Source organism: Dermacentor albipictus, chromosome 10 (genome assembly GCF_038994185.2).
Source record: "Dermacentor albipictus isolate Rhodes 1998 colony chromosome 10, USDA_Dalb.pri_finalv2, whole genome shotgun sequence".
In the NCBI taxonomy this organism is placed as follows: domain Eukaryota; kingdom Metazoa; phylum Arthropoda; class Arachnida; order Ixodida; family Ixodidae; genus Dermacentor; species Dermacentor albipictus.
Genome location: NC_091830.1, coordinates 97,864,683 through 97,881,555, shown reverse-complemented (window position 1 = coordinate 97,881,555; position 16,873 = coordinate 97,864,683).

Genomic DNA, 16,873 nt, shown 5'->3' with positions numbered 1-16,873 from the left:
ATTGATGTGCGCCTGGCTTCTGCACTAGGATTTTATACAGTCGCATTTTCGAGCGCAGATTGGTGTGCGCCTGGTTTTGGAACTAGGCTTTTATACGATCGCTTGTCGCCGTGGCTTGGTGCAGGCGCAGACTTGGTGTGCGCCTGCTTTTATGCGTTGCATATTCTAATCACTCAGTTCAGCCCTTGGGCGCGGCCGGGCAGCCACCATTGAGGGTATGAGCCATTGTTCATTGCTGCGCGTGTCATATGTGGGTCTATTATCTTTTAGGTTTGCTATGTTTGTTATTAAGTTGCTTCTGTTTTTATGCGTTGCATATTGCAATCACTCAGTTCAGCCCTTGGGAGCGGCCGGGCAGCCACCATTGACCTTTAGCGCAACCACGTGACGTGACGTCACGACAGCCGGAGGAAAAGCTGGGCACCAACTCGCGCAATATGCAACGCATTCATGGCTTAACCAAGCTAAGCCTGGCCATTTTTTTGCACTGGTCTTTGCACACATCGCTCGCTGCTCGCGCTTATATATTAGGAAGTGCTGCGCCGCGGGCGTACCGCGTATGTAAGCGTGCAGCAATGCCGGGAAACATTCATACAAAAGCAAAGGGTCAGAAAACTGCGCTTTGTTTTCCATTACTTTGCCATGTACCTTCGCACTGGGTAGCGCCGAGCGATCGCTTCTAACAAACGGAGAATTGAGTCTTTGTAGCGCGTGTAGCCATTAATTGATTCCCACCACAGCCATGTGTGGTGCGACTCCAGCAGCGGTGCAGTTACCCTGCAGCCGGCGGAGAGGAGGTGGCGCTACACTTTCTGCCAATAACTTCCTATTGTTTGCGTGTGAAGCAACGTGATAGTTCGTGAGGTCGCGCGGGATGAGCTGCTGGCGCGACCGTCACTCGGTGGCCCCGGGAGGATCGTGCAACTTGATGAATGCCTCCTTCGCGGCAAGCGAAAGTACAATCGAGGCCGCCTGATGACGAGCGACAACGTTCACCCGAGCCGCCAAAATCACGGCGGCATGGTAGGTCGTGGACCACGGGTACTCGGCATGATCTGCGTGACTACCGGGCAGCTCCGACTATTCAAGGTCGACAGACGAGACGCGGCAACGCTAGGCCCCATTATTGCAGCCAACGTTGAACCGGGGAGCACCATCCACAGTGATGAATGGGCCGCATACAACTGCATTTCGAACTTGGTGGATGCTAACGGAGCGAGCCTCAATCTGCAATGGGAAACTAAACCACACCGTGAACTTTGTTGACCCAATCACAGGCGTTCACACGCAAAAAATGGAAAGTTATTCGCACGCAGAAAGTGAAGTGCCACCTACTCTCCACATGTGCTGCAAACATTAATTGCTGCGTTTGTTAGCAGCGATCGCTCGGCGCTACCCAGTGGGAAGGTACATGACAAAGTAATGGAAAACAAAGCGCAGTTTTCTGACCCTTTGCTTTTGTATGAATGTTTCCCGGCATTGCTGCACGCTTACATACAGAGTACGCCCGCGGCGCCGCACTTCCCAATATGTAAGCGCGAGTGGCGAGCGAAGTGTTCAAAGACCAGTGCAAAAAAGCAGGCGCACACCAAGTCTGCGCCTGCACCAAGCTGCGGCGACATGCGATCGTATAAAAGCCTAGTTCGAAAACCAGGCGCACACCAATCTGCGCTCGTAAAAGCGACTGTATAAAAGTCTAGTGCAGAAGCCAGGGGCACATCAATCTGCGCTCGGAAAAGCGCGCGCAAGCGCGTAGCGAGCCACGCTGATCCACTCCAGAAGCCAGAGGAGGGCGGGGAGTAATGTGTGACGCTAAGCTCAGTGTTACCGGTTTCTTAGCGTTTCTTTCCTTCTTCTCTCCGTTTCTCTTTAGAGCGCAGCTCTTTGGCGTCCGTTCCTGGGTTTCGCGTCGTCGTCGGCGTTGTCGTCGGCCTCGTAACCAGCTCCGCCCCCCTTTCATCCCCCCAGCGCTAGCAGCGACCGACTGATACCGCTGGATGCCGCTGACGCCGCTAGAGAGTCAAGATAACGTGACTGCATAGAACACCGTCGCCGCCATGCAGAAAGAGGAGGAAAGGATCCCCCCCCCCCTGTTCTTGTGTGGCGGATAGGGTGCTCTTCAGTTGCCGACGCGCCGGTTATTTCACGTAGGCCCCGGCACGTCGACGAATACGTGACCACCTTCCCACGGCTAGACCTGGTTCTTAGCGCTGCGGAAGGGAGGGTATCATATTGTTTTTGTCGGCATCGGCGGCGTTGTCCCTGAAACCAACTCCGCAGCTGGGGTTGACTCACTATCGGCGTCAGCGGCATCAGTCAGTCGCTGCTATCTCTTCCCTCCTCCCTTTATCGTGTTGTCCGCTTGCTGCGCGCGCTTCTGCCCTATCGTTTGCCGCTGGGTGTACACGCCGCCCCCCTCCCCCCTCTTCCTGCGAGTCTCCGGTTGTCAAAGCGCCGGCTCGAACTTAATTCCTTTCTTCGCTCCTCCTCCAATGCAACCCCTGTGCGGTGGCAATCAGAGAGCCAGATCGGTGGCGGCGGATCTGTATATGTGCACCGCCCGAGCCGAAATTGCCGCTGCCGTTCGCCCTGTGCGGTGGCAATCAGAGAGCCAGATCGGTGGCGGCGGATCTGTATATGTGCAGCGCCCGAGCCGTAATTGCCGCTGCCGTTCGCCACTGCGAAATTATCTGCCAGTTCTTTCTGAGCCATGAGCGAGACGACCGATGGAAGTCCTCCGTCTGCTGCTGCTGCTGCTGCTGCTAAACGAGCTGCCAGAGCAGAGGCCCAGCGCCGTCGCCGTCAGAATCCAGAGGTGCGTGCCGCCGAAGCAGAAGCTTACCGTCGCCGCCGTCGAGATGATCCAGGAGTACGCGTCGCCGAAGCAGAGGCTAAGTGCCGCCGCCGAGAAGACCCTGCCGTTCGTGCCGCCGAAGCGGAGGCTCATCGCCGCCGTGATAGCGCATACATGTGTTGCTCGATTTCTTTGCCTCAATCTATCGAAAAGGTGAAACAGCTTATTTGCTGGGCTCAAATTTCGCATTAGGAAGTAACGTAATCGTCGGTAATTTTTTCCTTTTTGTTATTAATTTATTCCATTTCAGTATTAGCTTTTCTTTTCTTTTTTTCACGAACACCGGTTTCTGTTGCCCCTTCGATTATCTCTTTGATAAACAAGATATTGGAATGCATCATGTAACCGCACAAAAACAAGGGAGAAAGAATGAACACACAAGACTTCTTTGTCCCTTGTTTTTGTGCGGTTACATGATGCATTCCAATAACGACCACCACCAGCCCGCTTATCCCCGTTAAAAGAGACAAGATAGCACACGACCACCAGCGAAACAGTTAATAGAAGGCTGCTGTGCACGCTGCTGACACGCCGGATGACTCAGGGACGTTGACACGTGAATGACAGACAGCCGTGTCCCTGGCGTTGTGCACAGCACTCCTTTGTTCTCAATTGGACACCTTCGCCGCTTACACACCTTCGCTCGTTGCCGCACCTACCCACTTAACGGCGTCTCCCTTTAAATGAGCCCCACGTATATACTGTGACGAGGAAAGCATATGTCGCCTTGAAGAAGACAAGACCACTTGTCCAAACGTTGGCTGCTGCTTTCATCTTGTTTTCGTTTTGCACATAGTCTTGAATTTCCATCTCCCGCCTTCACGCGATTTTCCATCAAACAAAGTGTAACTTACCTCATTGCGCAATCCGGAACGAAAACATTCCATTAACTGAAAAAAATATGATAAGGAAAATTATAATAATTATATATATTTTATGTAGCGCTACTTCCAGAGACATTTTAGCAAGGTCGAAATAATACTCGCCGGAGAACCGGGCCCACCCTCTCGTGGCAAATTTATGGTATTCTTTCTGCAGACACAACGTTCGCGCATTCTTCTACACAATTCACAGGCGTTTACCAACGTTCCAATTTTGATATGACAAACAACCATTACATTTCTGTACGCATAAGGAGACAAACGACTACCTTCATAAATTATATATATATATATATATATATATATATATATATATATATATATATATATATATATATATATATATATATATGTATATATATCTTGTTACGGGTAGAAAGGCTACTTACACTGGACTGGTGCCAGTGTGCCAGGCCGACATTCACTCGCGCCAAGGGCACCGACCCACTTCGTCGTCGTTCTCGCGGCGGCTCGTGTCTTGGGTATCTCCCGATAATATCGTAATACTACCCCCCGGCGGCACAAGCGCCGACACGGTGCTGGTAAATATCCAAGGCGCGTGGAGAGTTGTAGGGCTTGAGTCGAGTGACGTGGACAATGTCACTGGTTGTCAAAGCAGAGCCTAGCCCGGCGTAGCGCCCATTGGCACCACCAAGTGTAGCTGGAGCAAGAATTCTGAGATCTCAGTAACTATGCAAATGACGGTTGACGGGGAGGATCTTCCTCCTGAAGAATTTTCAGCAGAATTTGGATGGCAGTCGGCAGTTTCGAAGCGTATGTCCGCCAAGGCGGACTCTGCCAACCGGCCTAGCGGCGGCATATGGGGGAATAGGCGTAACGCTGGCGCCTCATTCAGAACTCAGGAAAATGGAGATAAGCTCAAGAGCAAAATCATCAGGGCGTCACGGATGCCTCCCATGCCCAAGGAACATGCCAAAATTATCATACGGCCTCGCGGAGGGCTGAATATTGCCAAGACAGGACCGACCGTGATCGGCAAGGCGATTGTGGAAGCGGAGGGTCTTACCCCTACGCAAATAAGCTCGGACATCATTTGTCCTAACATACTACAAAACATTCTGGTGACCAGCACGCCCAACCGAGACAACGCTTCAAAATACATAAGAATCAGGGCAATTCATGTGGCTGGAAGAATGTTTGAAGTCAGTGCATACGAGGCCGCCCCCCACACCACGTGTAAAGGGGTAATCAGACACATCGACCTCAACGACAGTCCATCGGACCTGGAACGAAACATCATCAACGAGAGAAACCCGCTGGCCTTGGCGGTCAAGAGAATTAAGAACACAGGCACAATCATCATTGCTTTCGACGGACTCAAGGTTCCGAACTTCGTACGCTATGGCCCAGTCCTTGTGAAATGCTTTCTTTATCGCAAGCAAGTTGATATTTGCTACGCGTGCGGCAAACTCGGCCATCGTGCCGACGTTTGCCCGACTCCCGAAGAGTCCACCTGCAGAGGATGTGGGGCAGTCAACCCGGACGATCAACACCAGTGCACGCCAAAGTGTGGGTTGTGCGGGGGCCTACACCCTACGGCGGACAAAACGTGCAAGGAGCGATTCCGGATCCCGTACATCGTCAGAAGGAGGCGATGGGAGAGTGCGACGGTGGAAGCTTCAACAAGCGGGGCTTCATCAACACCACATAGCAGCGACATCAAGAATCACTTCGAGCTACTTCCACCGCAAGACCCTAGGGGGCGCTCCCGATCCAGGAGACGCTCTGGCTCCAGAGAGAACCCACGGAGTCGCTCTCGATCCAGAGGGCGCTCTTGTTCCAGAACCAGGACCAGATCACGCTCCAGGGGTCGCTCCGGATCCCGGCGCCGAGGCAGTCAAGTTCGGTTCAGGTCCTGCTCGAGGTCCTGCTCCAGGGATCGCCGACCCGAGTGCTACCCAACTTGGGCCGACCGAGTTCGAGGAACGCCGGGAAAGGTAACGCGGGGCTCACCGCCAGAGCATGATAGAGGTAACAACAGACTAGCACAACTTGAGCGTGAAAACGAGATGATGAAGAACACGATAGCTCGACTGATGACAGAAATTGCCGAAATTAAGAAGCGCAGTCAACCCGTCATGGCTGACAAGCAGCCAGCCACTCCCCAGCCAATGGAAGTCCCCATGGTTGAGAAGAGCGATACGGATAAGCAACCGGCAGCTCCTCAGCCAATGGAAGTCCCCATGGTTGAGGTGATCGATACAGAGAGGCCCGCTAAGAAGAGGGCAATCGCTAACGAGCAAGAAAGAGCACCAGGCAGGGCCAAATCGGAGATTCGCGAGTTGCTCTCCGCTCTAAGTGACAGCATAAAGCAGATAAATGAAAAGTTCTCGCTCTTCCACAGCAACATGGCGTCCATGGAGGAGCGCACTAATCAGCGGATCAGCAAAATTGAATCCTTCTTAGAAAACGTTGTAACACCTATGCTGGTACCTAAAGCTCCTACACTCCCAGCAACAGCATCGACTAGTAACAGCTCGGGGGCGATCGGCCCTCCAAAGGTTAGCACAGCACCTCAAGAGCAATACCATGGCCACTCAAACTAGCTCATTCAGAATGTGGCAATGGAATTGCAGGGGTTTCCTTCCCAAGAGGGCTCCCCTGCAACAATATATTCGCTCACACGCAGAGAAGCCAAATGTTATCGTTTTACAAGAAACATTAACATCTAACGTCACGCTGTCTGGCTACAAGCCCGTAGCAAAACACGAAGAAGGACGGGGGATCGCCGTACTGATTAGCAACAAGCTGACCCACATCACTCACGACCTTAACATGACCGCAAGTAAAGTCGAATACATGATAATAGAGATACTTCCTAGCCCAACTAACCGCGAAAGTATATTCGTCCTGAATGTCTACAGTAGTCCCAAAGCTCCAAGACAACGCTTCAAAGCCCTAATCACCAAGGCCACGCAACTAGCGCGCGACTCCCCTTTGATCATAGCTGGTGATTTCAACGCACCGTACCACACCTGGGGCTACCCATATAACACTAACAAGGGGGAGGAACTCTGGCGTGAGGCTATAAACCTAAACTTGATGCTGGTCACGGACCCAGCGTTCCCCACCAGATGTGGAACATCGTCGAGCCGTGACACGACACCGGATCTCACCTTTGTCAGGAGCAATGCAGCCGTCAAGTGGACGAACCTCGGGGTAGACTTTGGTAGCGACCATTATATCTTGGCCACGCACCTCCAAGTCGAGCAGAACAGACAGCGTATGTTCCAGTACACAGACTGGGACAAATTTCGCAAAATTAGGGAAGAGCGAACGGAGAGTGTGGAGAAGCCTAGCCTCGAACAATGGGTTGTACAGGTTAGGCAGGACATCAAAGCTACCACCAAAGAGGTTTGTACCGATCTTCCAGTGGAAAAGATGGACAGCCGTCTGGCTCACCTGTTGGAGGCCAAGCAGTCGCTCCTCGCCAGGTGGAAAGGACAACGACTCAACCGCAGGCTAAGAAAAAAGATATCGGAAGTCAACAGAACTATAGAGGAACACTGCAGAGCCCTCTCTAAACAACAATGGGATGAGGTGTGTAACTCGATCGACGGGCAGCTGCGCAACGGGGGCACCTGGATCCTCCTAAAGCATCTCCTCGACGAGACAAACACTAAAACCAACCAACGCAACACACTGGCGCACACCCTACACACAGCAAAGCGAGAATATTCGAGCAATGAAATTTTATCCAAACTAGTGAAGAAGTACCTGTCAGTCGCATCGGGCCCTACACCACATTGCCCTGACTACGAAGGCTCCGATAACCCTGAGCTCGACGCAGATTTCGGGATTGAGGAGATCAGGCAGGCGCTCCATGCCCTCAACGGCAGATCGGCTCCGGGTCCGGACAAGATCACAAACAAAGCTTTACGGAACCTGGACGAGAAGTCCATCGAATACCTAACGGACATCGTTAACCAAACATGGAGCAGCGGTAAAGTCCCGGAAATGTGGAAATCGGCCAACACCATTCTCATTCCCAAGCCAGGCAAGCCGCCCAGCCTCGATAACCTCCGCCTAATTTCGCTCACATCGTGCGTGGGGAAGGTTGCTGAGCACGCAATCCTAAACAGGCTTTCACGCTACCTGGAGGACCACGACATTTACCCACACAACATGATCGGCTTCAGGGTCGGACTCTCGACGCAGGACGCGATGAAGCTCATCAAGCATCACATTATTGACTGTTATACGCGGGACACGAGAGCCATACTAGGTCTAGATCTGGAAAAGGCCTTCGATAACGTTCTTCACTCGTTCGTTTTGAACACAATCTCGAGTCTTACACTGTGGAAGCACTTTCATTCCTACACGAGATCTTTCCTGTCAAATAGAGAAGCCACACTTAAGATCGGGGACCTAACTTCAGACATGGTCAAGCTGGGGTCTAAGGGGACGCCACAAGGGGCAGTCATATCCCCAACCCTCTTTAACCTCGTCATGATTGGACTATCCAGGACACTCTCTGCTATCGATGGTATCAGTCATACCATATACGCAGACGACGTTACCATCTGGTGTACGGGAGGTAGTGACGGACAGGTAGAGACGGCCCTGCAAGAGGCCATTGATGCTACCGAGAGATACCTTGAGTCCACGGGCCTTCGGTGCTCACCGCACAAGTCGGAACTGCTACTTTATCGACCCAAGCGTGAGATTGGTACATGCGTTCGTAATGTGTCATTTCACTTACGTCGCGGCTATGCACAACTGGCAAAGATCGGAGCGGGATAAGCTCAACGCATTAATCAGGAAGGCAATCAAGAGAGCTCCCGGCCTCCCCATATACACTCACACGGAACGCTTACTTCAACTCGGCATGCATAACAGGCTAGAGGAAATAGCGGAAGCACAGGAGAGGGCCCAGTTCGTCAGGTTATCTACCACACAACCTGGAAGACACATCTTACAGGAGCTGGGCGTTCCCCCCACAGTAATCAAAACAAAGTTCTGTAGCATCCGTCGAGAGCAGCGGGACCGCATCATTGTCGCCCCGATTCCACGAAACGTCCATCCAGAGCACAACGTGGGAAGACGTCGAGTGCGCGCGAAGGCTCTCCTGGAAAAGGCTCGTGAACGGGCTTCGGAGAACAGTATCGTAGACGCAGCGCGCTACGCCGACGGACAGGCCTTCGCTGTAGTTAGCGTAGATCATGAAAGGCAAATAACAAGCGCAATCTCGATTCGGACGACGTCCTCTGAGATCGCAGAGCAGGCTGCAATAGCGATGGCCTTATTGGACGACAAGAGGACATCAATCTACCGTGACTCCATATCAGCTGTTAGGGCATTTGCCAAAGGTACCATATCCGAGCTGGCCCTAAGGATACTAGGAAGCAAGGAGATCAAGCCACACACATTGATCTGGTTTCCAGCCCACATGGGACAGATCGAGGGCGCCTCGCCCAACCTCAACGAGTCGGCACACGGAGCTGCGCGAGGGATCATCAACCGCGTAGCTACCGGGCAGCCTGACGCTGGGGGTACTGACAATCGGGACTCTCCTTCCTCCTACACCGAAATTACTAAGCACTTTTATTTGGCTCGGAGGATCTACTCCCTCCCACATTGCAAACTCAATAGACCTCAAGCTTTGACACTCAGGCTTCTACAGACGGGGGCTTACCCAAACCCCCTACTTCTTCACAAGGTGTACCCCGAAATTCAGACAACAAATGCATGTGCACTATGCAATGATTTAGCGAATTTACCTCACATGCTCTGGCGATGTCCCGCGTTACACAGCGATAAAAACAACACTTCTTCACGTAGGGATGCGGTCCTACACAGCCCCAACCTCGAAGAACAGTTATGGGCTGTCCAACGGGCCCGCGACGCGGCGGAGAGACTCGGCCTCTCTGTCCCGACGTGGGAGCGGCCCGCTGCGCGCTAGTGCGCGCCCTAAAGGACCCTAATAAAGTTTTTCATCCATCCATCCATCCATCGGTCACTTGGCGGAGCACGCGATATGGACCTGTATAACTGGAAAGCAGTTTCTCACAAAGGCCAACTTTACGCGATGGTGACCAAAGCAACACGAGGGTGCCGGGCGCAAAATGGACATCACAGTGATGGAGGTCGTAGCGTCCCTTCTGTTTGTCTTGAGACACTTGTAGACAAACGCGCGCAAGTTGACGAGCATGGTCAGCACGGGCGATTGCATCACGGGCATAAGCGCTAGTTGAAGCTGTGGCGAACGGAAGCACGGCGTCTAGTAGTAGCGTCGGTTCTCGGCCATACAAGAGGTAAAACGGGGCAAAGGCGGCAGTTTTTAGATGGGAAGAGTTGTATGCAAAGGTAATGTAAGGTAGAGCCAGGTCCCAGTCACGGTGGTCGTCTGAAACGTATTTGGATAGCATGTCTGTAAGCCTGCGGTTCAAACGCTCAGTGAGGCCGTTCGTTTGAGGGTGGTAGGAGGTGGTAAATTTATGCTGTATGGAGCAGGCCCGCATGATGTCGTCAATGACTTTGGCCAAAGACTTATGGCCACGGTCTATTAGCACTTGACGCGGAGCACCGTGCATCAATATGATATCTTGTAGAAGGAAGTCCGCAACATCAGTTGCGAAACTGGTCGGAAGAGGGCGGGTTAAGGCGCAGCGGGTCGCGTAGTGAGCCGCGACTGCAACGCACTTGTTTCCTGATGTGGATTCCGGAAATGGGCCGAGAAGGTCTAAGCCAACACGATGGAAGGGCTCGGCAGGGATCTCGAGCGGCTGCATGTAACCAGAGAGGAGCTGGGAAGGCTTCTTGCGTCATTGGCAAAGTTCACAAGCGGCAACGTAACGTCGTACGGAACGGGCAAGGTGCGGCCAGAAAAAACGGCGACGTACACGGTCATAGGTTCGAGATATGCCGAGGTGTCCTGCCGTTGGCGTGTCGTGAAGGTCTTCTAGAACGGTTGAGCGGAGGTGTTTAGGTATGACAAAAAGGAACTGAGAGTCGTCCGGATGAAGGTTACGACGGTACACAGTACCGTCGCGGAGGACGAAGCGATGTAGAGTGGCATCGGCCGGAGAGTGTTCAAAACGGTCGATGTGTGATCTGATGTAGGCGTCACGACGTTGCTCGTGGGCGAAATGAAGCAGCTGTGATAAAGAGAATACGCAAGCAGCACTGGTAATATCGGAGGAGTCAGGGTCGTCAACAGGGTAACGCGACAAGCTGTCAGCGTCTTGGTGCAGGCGGCGAGACTTGTAGACCACGGAATATGAAAATTCTTGTAGGCTCAAACCTCATCGACCAAGCTGGCCTGTCGGATCCTTTAGCGATGAGAGCGAGCAGAGGGCATGATGATCAGTGACTACGGAAAAGGGCGACCGTAAAGGTAAGGACGGAACTTCGCAACCGCCCAGACAGCAGCAAGGCACTCTCGTTCCGTTATGGAATAGTTGCGCTCCGATGGTGCTAGAAGGCGGCTCACATAAGCAATAACGCGATCCTAGCCACGCTGACGCTGGCCTAAGACGGCACCTACGCGAGGACCGCTGGTATCTGTACGCAATTCTGTAGGGCCTCAGGGTCGAAGTGGGCGACAATGGGTGGTGTGGTTAGAAGAGTGACGAGACGCGAGAAGGCGGCGGCTTCTGAAGTGCCCCACAAGAACTGTACGCCTGTCTTCAAAAGATTAGTGAGGGGTCTAGCAATTGTCGCGAAATCTGGAACAAAACGACGAAAGTACGAGCATAGGCCTACAAAACTTCGGACGTCTGCGGCTGTCTTCGGAACCGGAAAATCTCGGACAGCGCGAGTTTTGTCCCGATCAGGCTGTACTCCGGAAGCGTCTACGAGATGGCCCAGAAAAGTTGACGGTGGCAAAAACAACATTTGAACGAGTTAAGGTGCAGCTTCGTCTTTCGAAATACATCAAGTATAGTTGTTAGACGGTCAAGGTGAGTGTCGAACGTTGGCGAGAAGACGATGACGTGGTCGAAGTAGCAGAGGCATGTGGACCATTTCAAACCTTGAAGCAAGGAGTCCATCATACGCTCAAAAGTGGCAGGGGCGTTGCATAATCCAAACGACATTACTTTAAATTGGTATAGGCCGTCAGGTGTGATGAACACGGTTATTTCTCTGTCCACATCGTCAACAGCAATCTGCCAGTATCCAGAACGAAGATCAATAGAAGAGAAATAGCTGGAACAGTGGAGGCAGTGAAGGGCATCGTCTATACGTGGGAGCGGGTAGACATCCGTCTTAGTAATGTTGCTCAGATGACGGTAGTCTACACAGAAGCACCACGTCACGTCCTTCTTCTTAACCATACCACACGTGATGCCCAGGGACTCGATGAAGGCTCAATGATGTTTTTATCGAGCATTTTGTTCACTTCATCTTGAATTACTCGGCGTTCCGACGCAGAAACTTGATACGGTCGCCTGTGAATAGGCGTAGCATCGCCATTAAGAATCCCATGCTTGACCGCGAGCGCCCGGCCTAAAGTGCGATCGTTCAAGTCGAAAATATCTTGGTAGGGCGATAATACTTGGCAATGGTCTTCAGCTTGCGCAGAGGACAGGCTCGTCGCAACCATTTTCTTTATGTTGGGATCGGCGCCCAAGTCTGGCACGAGGCGCCTGCGAAGCTTGCAAGAACCATCGGTTAATAACGTTGCCACATGATGGCCGCCGAGACAATCAACGTTGCCAAAGCAAATACCTTGCGGTAGAATTTGCTTTGCCAATCCAAAGTTACAGATAGGTATGCGAGTGCAGTTCACAGTAATAGTAAGTATAGTGGTGAGGCACGGTAATGTCACAATGTAGTGGATTGTCGGGCAGAGGAGTGACGAGGTACTCGCCATCAGGAACTGGTGGGGAAGACAACAGTTCAATAAAGGCTATTGATTTTGGCGGCAGGCGAAGAAAGCCGGTGGGGCGTAAGCGGCACTGGGGTGCGTCAGAAGGTTCTGCGAGAATCGGCAACTCAAGACGAAGGGTACTGGCAGAGCGGTCAATATGGGCGGAATGCGCGGAGAAAAAATTGAAGCTGAGAATTAGGTCGTGGGGGCAATGAGCAATAACGGTGAAGAGGACAGGGGTATGGCGGCCGGCAGTGCTGACTCGTGCTGTACACATGCCGATGATCGGCACAGTACCACCATCCGCAACGTGGACGACACGTGCCGACGCTGGGGTGAGGAGCTTTTTGAGTCGTCGTCGGAAGGCAGCACTCATAATAGAAAGATGTGCGCCTGTATCGATGCGTGGAGTGACAGGATAGCCGTCAACGTCAACGTCAAGACGGTTTTCGTTCGTTGGTAACTTGAGCAGAGGATTGCAGGGCAGGTTCGACCACGCAGCCTCACCTCCAAAAGCTGCAGTGCCTAGTTTTCCGGCTGGGTCCAGGAGGCGATAGGCGGCGGGGTTGGTGCGGGCGAGCGGCTGAGGGCGAGCGGCTGTACCGAAGGTTCGGAGCAGGGGCATCAGCGGCAGTGGGTTCACGGTGGGTGGCATAGGGAACAAAAGGTCCAAAGGTGCGGGAATAAGTGGCGGCGTATGTCCGAGTAGGTGGTGGCCATCGGTTGCGGCAGTGACGAGCGACGTGGCCGATGCGACAGCAGTGGAAGCAGCAGGGTATATGCGCTGGTGCCACCGGATAATTGCCAATGCTTTTTAATCAACCTCTAGGCATATCCACACTCTCTATGAGTGGACGATCCGGAAGGTGGTCTTTCCACATAAGTCAGGTAAAAAAAAAACCAGGCCTAATTTTTACCGTAGCACTTTTATGGCTAGTACACGGTTCCTTGAGTATCATTTATTGTTCACCTCAACACAGCATAAATATCCCAAAAGTGTTGCATGTGATGCGTAACTACAGCTTCTTTCGCCCATAAGTTACATCGAACCTTAGATTGTTCTTCCTATGTAGAGTGTATTTTTTTCGCCAAGGCGTTTTATACAGTTTTTCACAAGCATTGCTCTTTAGTACAAGTAACCTAAATATCGATCCTAAAGCACTGCACTTGATTGAGCGTTTTCTTGCAAATCGCACTGACTGCGTTACAGCCAATGGGCACAGTTATCCTTTCAGTGACGTTTATTTTGGCGTAACGAAAGGTTCGGTTCTGGACCCTGTGGTTCTTCTCATTTATATTATCGATTACCTACCTGGCGGCTACTGCATGCACTAAGAGGCATCTTCAGTTTATATTGTGCCATTATTTGCGAAAAAAAACTGCAGAAGTAGACGTAATGAACTATTACTTGATCTTGGCTCAATACTTAATGGCGTAACTCTTAGGTAATGTAAATAAATATTAACAAGCGTAAAATACAAATGTATCTTGGGTGTATCGCTAGCACTATAGCTGTCCCCTGTATAACGTTATTCTAAGAGCAATTAACTTGTGCAAATACCTAGGTGTCCACATAACCGCAAACATGTACGTTCCTAATCATATTATCGTCCTACGCTCGTCGTGATCCGTTATGTTCATACCGCCGTCTTCATGCTGCTGTCGTTATACCATCATCAACATCTCAGAATCGCAATCTCATTATGTCATGCTGTCCTCATTATATCCCTTTTGTCTTTGAACTGACATTAGTCCTTCTACGTCAGCGCGTCGACGGTACTGCGAGGTTGTCATACAGTCATCATTATCCGGTTATAATCATGGGCGACCTTGGTAACCGAGTCTCATAGGAATGTGGTCCAATACCGCAGACACTGTATGTCGCATGCAGGCGAAACAACGTCATTCTTAGAGTTATAGCTATGCTTTCTCAAAATACGTGACTATCAAAACAGCGTGTTCCTACATTGCATGACGATAGTGGGATGACGACGAGTGCATTACGATGATGGCTTGACGATGGTAGAATGACTAGGGGTGAAGGACGATCCCGAAATTACAAGTTTGGAAGGACCATGATGGTTTGAGGACGACGATAGGACAATGAATACAGGACGTCCATGATGTGACGACTACGGTATTACGATAGTCGGACGAGAAATGTGAAATGCCGTCGATGCACAACAGCACACACCAGTGTCCTAAGCTATTAAACAACCTGGGCCCTATTAGGCAAACTATTACAATGTGTTTTCATTCCAATATACTGACGTAACTTTGCGTAACCGCCGACGCAAACATCGGTCGGTGACCCGCGGCGTCGCCTCAACAGCCCAATTAAACACCCTCTTAGTTTATAGGACTGACTTTGCTTTCAAAACGAATAATATTTCCTACATTGTGCAGTTTTTCGAATCCTATTAGCTGCCAGAAGGCGAGGAGCATGCTCAAGTGGAAAGGGTTTCGATGGAGCCGAGCCGGCACACTGAATATAGATAAGCGGGTGAAGAAGATGGTGCCGGCGTCTCCGATTTTTACGATATCCCTTACTTAGCTTGAGGTGGCTGCTCAAAAACAGCGGCGGCGTGTAACGGAAGGTTAAGAATGTCGCTAAAACGGATCCTCAGCAAGGATGAGCTGGCAGAGCTAGGTCGTAAGCTTGCTGAACGTGCTCGAAAACATTATACGCCCACACGCTTAGTTTTTATTATACGAAAAGAAACCCACGCTCTCCGGCAGGTGCGAGCAGCCGGTGCCTGAGCGATCGGCGGCAGCCATCTTTTATTCTTTTCAAGACGGCAGCCTGCGGCTATTAAGAAAAAAATTCAGTTTTGTTCGGCAAATAATGCATCTTCAACGCGTACACGTCCCTTTGACGCGGGAGTTTTCGTGGTTTTGTGACGTCGCGTGACGGGCAGGTGAAGTGGGTGCAGCCCAAAAACATTAGACCTACAGCTGTGTGCTAATGGCGAAAAGGCGTCGAATCGGAAATAAAAATTTTTCTTTTGTGTGGTCCGATCATGCATAACCTATGTGTACCCGTCATATCAGATAGGGAGCGTGACGTCGCGTTACAGACTAGGGAAGTGAGGGTGGCCCAAAAAAATGTTTTTGACCAATCACGGAAGGCTGAATACAGAATTGAATTAGAGAAGTTTCGAATAACCTTACTTTATAGCGCCCCTGCATGCGCCACTGAGAAGGCGCACAAGGCGTTATGACAATGCTTTGACCGGCATCGGACGACTTATCTGAAATAGCGGCAGTGAAACAACCACCATGGAATCATGACCATGAGCACTAACTTAGTGCTCCAAGCTAGTAGACAATTCGAGTTACCCAGCTTGGTGTAAAAGGATAGATAGATAGATAGATAGATAGATAGATAGATAGATAGATAGATAGATAGATAGATAGATAGATAGATAAATAGATAGATAGATAGATAGATAGATAGATAGATAGATAGATAGATAGATAGATAGATAGATAGATAGATAGATAGATAGATAGATAGATAGATAGATAGATAGATAGATAGATAGACAGACAGACAGACAGACAGACAGACAGACAGACAGACGACCGGACGGACGGACGGACAGACAGACAGACAGACAGACAGACAGACAGACGGACAGACGGACGGACGGACGGACAGACAGACGGACGGACGGACGGACGGACGGACGGACGGACGGACGGACAGACAGACAGACAGACAGACAGACAGACAGATAGACAGATAGATAGATAGATAGATAGATAGATAGATAGATAGATAGATAGATAGACAGATAGATAGATAGATAGATAGATAGATAGATAGATAGATAGATAGATAGATAGATAGATAGATAGATAGATAGATAGATAGATAGATAGATAGATAGATAGATAGATAGAAGTTTTACTGTGTCATGTTTCTTCTCTTATACGTTGTTTTTAGTTCTGTACATAAGTAACACGCCTTCACAGAAAATAACCGAGTTGCGAATTCGCGCCTTACTTTGTCTATCTTCTTGATGCTAGCTAACAAGTGCTTGTTATGCCTTAAGCAGTGCCTGTCGTTATGATACTACACCGGTATTTTCAATTTTACTATAATGAATTATTCTCTCTTACTTTTATTTAACATACATCTCACTTAGGTCTTGCATCATCCCATTTGTACCAAATAATACGTATGTAATATTATTACCTCTCTTCGAGCCCTTCTTGTTATGATCCCCGATGGCATGGACAGTATTTAAATTAATGACAAACAAATAAATGAACAAACAAAACACCATAGATGAAATCTCA